Below are 11,375 nucleotides of genomic sequence, written 5' to 3' on the forward strand. Positions count from 1 at the left end.
TCATTCCTCCATCCTGCTCCGTGTGAACGCCATGCTGCCTCTCCTCCTCCTGCCACAGAGGAACAGTCTGTATCTGTCTGCCTGCACATCCTCCCTCCAATGGAGATGAATGCAGCTTTTGTTCGCTGCTCCCGTTCACCAAAACGCTGCTGAAGACGTCTGGAGGGAGGAGCTGATCAGACGAAACGCTGTAATTTAACATTCCTGAAGGCTTCATCACAATTTTGTACAACTGGGACAAAATGGAGAAGTTAGGTTGACCATAGATGGATGCCAAGTAGATAAACCCCTGGAATTTACTAAGATATCGTAACTATCCTCTGATTTCTACACCAAACAAAATAAAAATCAAAGAGTTATCTTTTAAAAATCAACATTGTAGGTTGTATCATAAAATATTCTCCTTTTTGTACCCTCAGAACTGCAGTATGTCACTTTTATTTTTAAAAATGTCATAGAAAATTTTTTTTTTACTAAAAGAATATTTGTTTGTTTTCATAAAAAATATTTTTTACTGAAAATAGTTTTAGAAAATATTTTTTAATTGTAATTGTATTCTTTAATAAAAGACAAAATCTGTTTAAACAAATTATAAAAAAAAGATTATTTTGAAATTAAAGTATACTTTTCATTTAAAACAATTTTAATACCATAAAATGTATATAAAATATAGTGTAGCAGTATGGTATGAGACAGGTAATCTGTGATAATCTGTGAGTTTCTCTACCTTCTGCCAGTGCTAAATAAAATAAAACGACCAATCAGAGCCAGGAGGCAGGTCTTAGCGCTGTCAATCATCCTTCGAATTGCTCTCTACTGCTCTACAGCTAGAATAACTTGCTGTGAATGCTAGTTCGCATAGCCACCAATGATGGCAAATAAATGGTTTTCCTGTAAGGGTAAATTGTTTCCCCGCCGTTAGAACATTGAACAGCATGAACATGAGGATGATTGACAGCGCTAACACCATCCTCCTGGCTCTGATTGGTTGCTTTTGCTCAGACTAAGATAAATTTTTTTAACAGATTATCTCTCTCATACCAAACTGTCATGACATGGTAACAGTTTTTTTCTTAAAATAAAAGTTACTGCAGGTTTAAATCTTTAACTGATTGGTTTGGTACTTAAGGAAGACAACTCGACCCTGAGAGATCCGGGTCAACCCCGGGGATGTTTGCGTGTTCTCAGGCAGCTGAAGATGAAAACATGACCTCGATCCCAGCTTTCCCCTCCTGGATTAACGGCAGCTTCCCTCCTCTGCTGTTTGTCTGCCTGAACTTGAGAAGCTTAACTAATGCCCACCAAGTGCTGGCGCCACCAACAGGCGTGGATATTAACTCATATCCAGCAAGAGATCACTTTAGATCAGGGGATCCAAAGTGCGGCCTGCGGGCCTTTTGTAGGCCTTGGATTGATTTTGTGTGGCCCCAAGCTGGAATTCAAAAATGAAATTTGGCCTTTAAATGCAGATGGAGGCTTTTAATTTGTAATCTGGGTAAAAATAATTTTCTTGTACAGGAAAATGTAAAGTACAACAAAAATAATTTGTCTTTTTATAAGCAAGTTTTAACAAAAGGTATTTATCCAGAGACTTTTACGGAAATGCCAGCTTTGCTGCACCGAAATGAGCTTTTATTCTTTCTTAAACTTGGCTAAATATAGCGATCGTTTTGAAAGAAAGTTACCCAAATTCTGTTCTTATTACTGAAAATAAATTTGTTCACTCAAGCCCAAAAGAAACTGAAAACTGCATGTCTTTCTTTTAATACAGTAAACGTACAACATCTGACATTATGTATTAGGGTCAATTTAGGAAAAAAAGTAGCATTTTCTGCCAAAAACTCAGAAACTTTGAGAATAAGCTCAGAAAGTTTCTAAAAATAACAAGAAACTTTTTCTATCCTTTTTAAGGAAAAAAATTTTTTAGAATCCAAAATTACTTTTTGGGACTTTTTTGCGTTATTTTTTTCTTTTTTTGTAAGGGTTAAAATTTTATTAAATTGATGATTATTTGATTTGGAACGATAAGACTAAAGTAAATGTCATTCAAAATAAAACAATTGATTCATAATATTTCTAATATTTTCTCCACAAAAATTCTCTTTTGCATCTAAAGGAAATGAACCAAAAATGAAGGGTCAGTCATCATTAAAACTATAGATTGTTAAAAATATAAGTATGATAGATCAACTATTATTGTTCAGTGGGAATGTGAACTGTTGCAACAAGACAACAAATCTTTTATTTGCAGTATGTTATATAATACAGAATATATTTGGAAAAACACGTGAAAACAGTAAAATTTGCTTTTGAGAAAAGGAATATAACGTAAATCAGAAAATAATTGCAGAAAGTAAAAAAAGAAGTATGTCATAACCCACATGTTAAGCAATTTTATTGTTTTTGTTTGTATTGACTTTGTCCTGAATATATCAATTTAAATATTTAGTTTCTGTTTGTTTAGTTGGTTATTTTATTTTTGTTGCTGTTATTTGCCAGTGCCTCTTTTTGTTACTCTGTAATGTTTGTTCTATATAATCACTGACTGGTGAATAAAAATTTTAAACGTTTTAAAGCACCGTTTCTCAAACTTGTACAGTTTGCACACTGAGGTGAACTTGCTGTTGGACCGTTCTGTTCTCTTCATCAGAACAACACAATGAGAATGTGAACGGGTTATTAATGAAGTCCCTGCAGCTCGTAGCGCTCTTTCACAATCTGACAAAGGAGCCTGAAATACAGAGCAGGCCGGGGTGTATTCATGTAAACACACACACACACACACGCACACGGCGCCACCAAACAGTTGTCAGGGCAGCTTTAAATCATAGCAGCAGTGCAAGCAGAGACTCAGGAAAACAATTAAGCTTCAAAGCTGGTGGGAAAAACCTGTTCATTTGTGTGAGTTCTTTGTAAAGAAGGGACTAGATTTATAGATGCTATGAATCACAGCCACTGTAGCTTTAAAACAAGAATCACTAGAAATATCAACATATTTGCAGTAGAGACAGGAATTAACGCATGCATTTTGATTAATTAGCTATGTAGATTACATTTTTTAACACAATTAATCACTTTTTCCCATTCAAAGGTTCCTTTATATTCATATTTCTGGTTTACCTGTAAATCTGACGCACAAACGACAGCCGCAAACAGAGACTGACGACAAAGACGCTTTTTTTGTTAATTTCTGCTCCTAAAAACGATCTAATGGGACAACGGAAATTACAATTGTTGTGTTCAAGTTGTGTTAAAAGGAGTTAGCTTATCAGCAAAGCCAATCAAGCCCAATTTAGCATCTCGATGCTAAACACAGACGCTAACTCCAATGTCAGCGTCTACAGTCGACATTTCTAAAGAAGCTCAATGAATAATCAGCAACTGAAACACTAGAAAGACCCATTTTAAAAAATCTGAATATTTTTGAAAAATCCATTTACTTCAGGAACTTTATCACTAAGTTTTAAAATTTTATTTGTTGTTATTTAACACACATTATAAAGAATTTATAGGGTGTACATTGGCAAAGAGTTGCTGTATGTCCGGTTGTTATTTACAATTGTCTTTATTAATTATTATTATTATTATTATTATTAATAATAGTAGTAGTATTAGTATTGTTATTATTATGGATTTGTAAATTTTCTTGTCTTGTTTTTAGTGTTAGTTTTTAATCATTTTGTTTACGTAATGCAATTTTTTTTATAGTTGTTAGCACAATATATTGAACACCAAAACATGGTTTTTATTACATTTTTTGTTAATCATTGAGTCTGTAAGTAATATATTTCATTAAACTGAGATAAGGGATAAGATTAAATAAGTGTTCACTTCTTTCTGCTTCTTTTCAAACATAAAAGTCATGGAAAACGAATTGTTTTGTTCTTGGTTATTTATGTACGCATCTCCTCTTTTAAAACTAGTATGTGGTAAAAAGTCTACTCAAATATTTGGTAACTGATCAAATTATGAATCATTTAACATTTAAAAATTACATAACGAGCCAATGTGTGAAATTAAGTGGACATGTTGGTAATTTAAGAACAAAAATTACAATAATTCACAAAGTAACAAAGTATAAAATCAGGCAAAAAAAAAAATTTTCCAAATCAGTTTCTCTCAAAAACTTATGAAACTTTAAAAAAAACTGCAGGTGTGTGTCTCTGAATTTTAGGTCATTCAGTGGGTAAAGAAGATTTTATTACTACTTAATAAAAATACTCAAATAAAAGTGTCATAAAAATACTCCTAAGAGTAAATCTTTTTCAGAAAAGTTACTCAAGTAAATGTAATTGAGTAACTGTAACTAGTTACTACCCAACTTTGGAGCCAGATTCAGTCAGATGTAAACTTTATTTACCGACCTCGGCTGCTGATAAGAGAAAATCACTCCTCAAGAGAAAAAAAAAAACAAAAAAAAAACGCAACAGGGCATGAATCATATCTGCACACAGTGGCGCTGAAATCTGGAGATCCTGACACTGCAGATTAACATCGCAGCCCTCACCGAGACGTTTTCAAAGACAGACAAGCAAACCTCTCGAGGCCCTCGGTTACATAACCAGAGAGACGCTGAAGAACAGCTGAACGGAGCGGAGAGGAGGCACGTTGGCCGACACACTGATGCAGAGGTGGTTCAGGAAAAGGTCTTTGGCTGAACGCTGCTGAGGCACTAATCCTGTAATGCCACAGTGATTAAGCTCAGTGGACACTGACACAGGAAGATTCGACCAAAAAACGCAAACCAAGAAACAGAAAATACGAAGGAAAGGTTCCTGAAGGTGAGCTGGGAAGCTTTGCAGCTCCAAGTTATAATAGTTCAACAATATTTTATAGAATTAATGTGCTTTTAAAATTATTTTTGCCCACTAAATCCTAAGTAAAAAAAAAAAAGATTGAATTTAATAAATTAAAAGACAAAGGAATAATATATAAAAAAGAGTAATAATAAACTGAAAAATAAACCAATACTCATTTAAGCATATTTCAGATACTTAAATGATGAGCTACCGTTTCCCACAACACAAGCTAATTTATGAAAATGGCATTTTAAATGAAGCTGATAATCAAAACCAAAACAAAAGCATTAAATCAGACTATTAAATGAGACTCGACGCATCACAGTTTCTATTATCAGCTGAATCTATAAACATTGTCTACAGCTCTGTTTATAAACACTGACAGCTCTTTTAATCGTAAGGAAGAGTTATTGAACTCAATGTGAACTGAAGTGTGTTCCTTCTGTTTGCAGGACGGTTAATAAATACCAACGAGAGAAATAATGCTGCGTTAACAATCCCTGCTCGCTTTTTAAAACAGCATTTATAAATTAGATATTGTATATTGGGTCATATTTGCTCTTATTTATCTAAATAACTGTATCTAACATTTACATTTGTGGCATTCTTAGTGATGTAATGACTTGGCTCCAACATGGCTCCCTGGTTTGTGGTTCATTGGTGGGTTTCTTTTATAGAACCAGTGGAGAACTGACTATACCACCAGCCCTAATTTAGAACAGAAACTTTTTTGTTGGGAAAAACCCAGTTCAGACGGCCACTGATGGTCAAAGCAGACATATTGAAAATTGTACAGGAAAAAGCAATTTAAAGGGACCAGAAAATGGACACATTTAATGATTATAAGAACAGTTTGATTAGATTTTGAAGAAACTCAAGGATCTGTTCTTTGAGGAATTCTCATTTCAGATTGTAACATTTCCAGTGTAGCTTTTTTTTAAAGGCGAAGTATCATGTAAAAATCAAAGTATTTTTAGCTTTACATCATGTTATAATATTATTCCCTCATCAAAAACATACCTGATTCTTTCATGCATGTTTGAGGATTATTTTAATCTCCATGGCAACCATTCCCACCACCCAGCTCCTTCAGACTAGCCAGGAGCAATTAGCAAACATCTCATTGCAACGCTGATAAAAAATTTGTTGAAGGGTTAATTGAGGAGTCATGTTGTGATGACTTCCTGAAGGCAGAGTTTCAGAAATAGTAGGACAGAGGCCTAATTTCAAGATGTTAAATCAGAAAATTAAATTTCTTTTAAGTCATGTTTGATATATACAGCATTTTTATAACAACTAAAGACAACATAGTTACTTAATTATGGTATAAAATGCCACCATGTGCCTGTAAAACACATAATAATGCCGTTTTAAAACAGCTTTCAGTCTCAGACAGCAAACTCAACCCAACACTTATTTTCTTTCATTGACAATATTTTTAACTAGTAAAATAGATCTACAATCTGACAAAGCAGGAAGATAATGTCCCCTCCACCAGCAGCTGCTAGCAGTTAATGCTAAGTAAGCAGCCCTTCACAATAAGAGCCAAAATGATTTGAATTTCAAATAACTTATTTGGAGTGATTTTGCATTTGACTTGAAATGTCACACTACTAAGTGCTTATTACTTGACCTGTAATGATAACAAATAATAATGCAAACACATTATCAGATATCAATAAACTTTAAATTATAACAAACATTTAACACAGGAACTGGAAGGCATTTTAAATGTCCAGAATAAATAAATAAAACAACAAATAAAGTGAACTGTGATATCTCAGTAAACAAAGCTGTCCTTAAAAAAAGAGTTAGTTGAGACCAAAACACCAGACTGAAAACTTTTGTCCTCCAGTTTTTGGTAGAAAGAGAGAAAAGAGAAAAACAATAAATCATGGAAATATGAATTTCTGCTTTGTTTTAATTCATCATGCGATTAATTAATTTAATGCTTCTTGTGTGCATTATTATGAATGCCCCTTGTTTTAATTTTTAAGTTAAAACACCTTTTTGGCATTAGGATGGCTAGTTTGAGTGTATTTCCAGCCTCAAGGATGCCAATAAATTTACTCAGCTTTATTTGACACAAATTGGCAAAATTATGCAAAGTATAATTGGATGTGGTGTAATATTTCTGCTATTTCAGCAGGCTTTGCTCCACATGGTCGTTGGTTAAACAAACAGGCCAGTGTTGGAGACGGGAAGGACGCCTAATTAAAACCCAGACACACACTCAGCGCGCTTGGTGACTGACATATATGCAGCTTATGCACAACAGCTGAGTCACTGTCAAAAAACATCAGTTTGAGCTGGAGATTTATTCCCGTTTTAGTTCTGGAGGAACTTGGGTTTATATTTAAACAGGGCTGGACGATATGACTGAAAAACGTATCACAATATAAGCATTTCATCGATAATTATATTGAACATTCAATATTCTAAAATATCTATTAATATATATGTATATTTTTATTGATTTATTGTCCAGCCCTATATTTACATATAAATCCTGTCAGGAACTCAAATAACCACAGAATGAGTAGCCTGGGACATGTAAACCTAATAATTTATTTAGTCTTTTGTGAGTAATTATAATAAAATAACTTGAAAAAAATGAAAATGCTAAATAAGTACTAAAAATTTTTTAAAATCTCAATAAAACAATATTGTATAAAAACAAACAAACATTAATAAATAAAGTAGTCTAGCTTTAAAAACCTTCACAGAGTGTGACGTTCACCTACACCAATGTTGCAAATATATTGTCATAGCAACATCAGTTTGTACAATATTTATATCTCAAATAACTGTTTAGAGTGTAATAATTATTGGCTAAGTTCTGAAGTTTTATTTTTCATGCTAAATGCAATATTTAGCCAGCAGGTCTCATGGAAGTAAAACCTCAAACAAGCCGCAAATAACATTCCCAAAAATAACCGAGGAGACGGGCAACAATGTCAAACGGTGAGAAGGCTACAAAATGCAGACCAGCCCAGAACAAAAACAGTTTATGTAACAGGATCCCCTTCTTTTACTTATCTGCATTCTTCCTGAGATTATCTGATGGTCTTTAACAGCACAGAGTAACATAAGCAACAGGATAAGACGCTTTACAGACACAACACTCCTACAATTTGTTATGAAAATACTTCAAGAAAAAACAAAACAAAGCCTAGATTTAAAAAAGAACAGGAAATTAAATCTGAGCAGTCACAGTCACTCCCTAAAGGAAAAATAATAATATCATTTCAGCAGTTTACAAAGATGATCCATCTGGTTAGGTATCAGAGCTTAAATGCTAATCCTACATCCCTGTCACAAACATAAAGCTGTTTAGATCAGAGAGTAATCTGCATCCCCACCATACTCTCTGTAAAAGACAACAAGACACCAGAAGGGACATAACAGGAAGAACAGTCCTCGAGCCTTCAAAATAAAAGCCTAAAATATTTTTTAAACAAGCCTTTAGTCTCTTAAAGTATTACTTAGTGGGTGCACTTCTTAAATTAGATCAGATTGTATTGTTGACAGATAATGTAACATATTTTCTTTTCTTTTCTTTTTTTAGCTTGCACCTTTAATGCATAAAAACTGAAAACCCTACTTTGTTCATGCCAACAACAAAAAAACATGCAGTTTACTGTATTTATAGTGGGGGAGTTTTTCCATCAATATTTTTATTGTATCTTTTACATATTTGACATACCTGCCATATAACCAATACAGTCAACAAGACCAACAAACACCCTCTTAGATACACATCTGCATAAATTGTATTCATAGTGTTTAAAGTTGAAATAAGTGGTCTTTTTGAGGGCACAAAAAGTCAAAATAAAAAATCATTATCTGCCAGTAAAACCCACATTGGTCTGTAGGAATGGAAATTTATGTCATTGAATAATCGATGAAATCCAAATAACGAATCCCAAAAACTAATACTATTGTAGAGATTGTTTACTTCATTATTTTGGTTCCATGAAAGAATCAATAGATAAATTTTAAAACATTAAATGCAGTTACTATGTGAGGTTTTTTTCAAAAAAGCAGACTTCATTAATGTTTGAATACTCCTGAAGGGCTGCTGAGGGTCAGTGTTTTAGATGTGCCACAGGTACAAAACACCCGAATGAAATGACTTAATTACCTCCTCCTGTAGATCAGTTCTCCAGAGCCCAATGACCTAATTATTCTATTCAGGTGTGTGCAGCAGAGGTATTTCTTAATGTTGTAATTACAGCCCTGAGGAGGACTGGAGTTTGACACCTGGCCCAGCGAAAAGTCATTATTATGTGTTTTGTTTTTTCTTATAGTAACTGTATGTACTCAGTCATTCAGTTCTTCAGTTCTGCAATAAAATCCGCAAAGATAATAATTCATATTAATCTTTATAACAAAAATACATAGAGTCCAAAAGACAAAAACAATGATAGAATTTGGCATGCTTTTATTTTGAACGGCCAGAGCGGAAGTCGTCCTGGTACGTTCTATCGAACGTGACGCGTGTTGCTGAGGATGATTCCAGTAATGTGGGATCAATATGGAGATAACAGAGGGGACAAGGCCGCTGAAGGGGCAAACTCTGTGCTACCAACAAACATACACTGTATAAATATAAACCTTACTAATTACAATGTAATTCAGAGCAGGTGGCGGCCATATTTAATCTGAACATACACAGTTAAACATCTATGAAGATGGTGATGTTGTATCAAACCGTTAGAACGAGCCTTCATACTGAAAACACACAACGCCACAAGCTAATTTTAGGGTCACCTTTCCATTAAAGCGTCATTTACTTCACTGTAAACGGAAATTATTTCACCCTTCATAAAATACTATGAAGCGTGGAAACCGAAGCTGTGTTTTTCGGTTCAGACTGCATCATAGCATTTTTTCAGCCTCTGATTCGATGGTGGTTAGCGGAGCCTTTTCTCCTCACCCACCCGCGGTTCAAACAACAAAAATCAGCATTTATCCACTTTACCTTGTCCGACGTAGTCTTGGGTCGTTCCGTTTTCGATTAAAAAAACCCCAACGGGTGTAGCGGTGTATGACCGAGCTGGTGGGTTGCTAGTTTTCTCCGTGTGGGAATGTTGTTTTCTCTCTGAGAGCCAGACTGCAGGCAGGCAGGCAGAGCCGCGGAGGAGCATCGCAGGATGGGAGGGACCCGGAGCCTCACGTCAGCCTGAGGTCACCATCTTGGCCCCAGACCGGATTATCTAACCCGGGCTGGGACAAATGACTGTCAACAAGCATGTCACCTCATCAAGGGATAAGTTCACCTTCTATACTCAGTAATAAAATACAAACATAAGGGATTTTACATACAGACAACAATGGGTTTTAACCCTATCCAGGGCCGGCCCAAAGCTGCTTAGGGCCCCTACACCACGAGCGAGCCCCCAAGAGAACCAAGCTACACATATATTTAAAAGAATCAGAGGTGGATGGACTATTCAAAAATTGTTGTCAAGAGTAACACTACTTCAACGTATTTTTACTCAAGTAAAAGTAAAAAGTAGCCAAGAAATTACTAAAGTAAGAATAAAAAAGTGTTTTGTAAAAAGGCTACTGAAGTACTGAATAACTGATCAATTTATCAATCATTTAATATTTAAAAATTACATAATTGGAAAGAAATATATATATAATTAAGTAGATATGTTGGTATTTGACAATAATGACAATAATTCACAAAATAACAAACAAATAATAAAACAGGCAAACTAAAAAAAATTTCCAAATCAGTTTTTTCCAATAAAAAAAACTTTAACAAAAACTGCAGGTGTGTGTCTGTGTCAGGTGAATTTGAGAACTGTTACTAATCCAGAAAATCCAGAACTTTTACTCATGTATGAGCAGCAATACTTCATAAAAAAATTTTGTCAAGTAAAATGAAAAAGAACATCATAATAAAATACTCCTAAAAGTACTTTTTAAAAAAGTTACTCAAGTAAATGTGCCTGAATAAATGTAATTAGGTGCAACTATTTAGGTCTAAATTCTATTATACCTAGAAATATTATCAATCATTATCAATCATCTATATTGTTTTACAAATAACAGTTAATCTCTTCCTGTTGATGGCCGCTGTCACTGTTGGGGATATAAGATGTCAAACTTAACTCTAAATTTACTATTTATCTGCTAATGTTACTTTCAAATAGTAAAAAATTGCACAATAAAATACCACTCTAAATTTCAAAATCCAAATAATTATTTTAGTTTGTTACTCTTGCAAGGTTAAAACCAACAGCCATGATAGACACAGTTACGATGTAAGCTAATTACAAATTATGCTAATGATAGTAGATATGTTAGACTCATAGATTAATTTATCATGAGTATCATGTTCTTTGTAAATCAGTTTGATTTACAAAGATTTACTACAGCCAAACATAAAGGAAAAATACATACAAGGTGGGATCATATAATTAAATGTCAAATCTGTTTACCTCATCAGTCTTTCTTCTGTTGTGTTAAATGAGCCCCATCTAGTGGTCATATTTTTATTACAACCAAAGACGACGTTTTAGGAGCACATTTAACACATTCAAGCACATTAAATTTATTCAG

The 11,375-nt window shown here is 34.0% G+C and overlaps 1 protein-coding gene across 5 annotated transcripts in view; it reads right to left on the bottom strand.

The window, feature by feature from the left end:
• Positions 1-10,198, bottom strand: part of rusc2 (RUN and SH3 domain containing 2) — a 30,495-nt gene extending 20,297 nt beyond the window's left edge. For 4 of the 5 annotated variants that reach the window (XR_006370269.1, XM_044112763.1, XM_044112760.1 and 1 more), the window contains exon 1: positions 9,784-10,198. The gene's annotated coding sequence lies outside the window, so the exon portion shown is untranslated. The remainder of the gene's footprint in view (positions 1-9,783) is intronic. The other variant, XM_044112761.1, reaches the window with a different exon arrangement.
• Between the last annotated feature and the right edge of the window lie 1,177 nt (positions 10,199-11,375).

This window comes from Gambusia affinis, linkage group LG03 (genome assembly GCF_019740435.1).
Source record: "Gambusia affinis linkage group LG03, SWU_Gaff_1.0, whole genome shotgun sequence".
Classification (NCBI taxonomy): Eukaryota; Metazoa; Chordata; class Actinopteri; order Cyprinodontiformes; family Poeciliidae; genus Gambusia; species Gambusia affinis.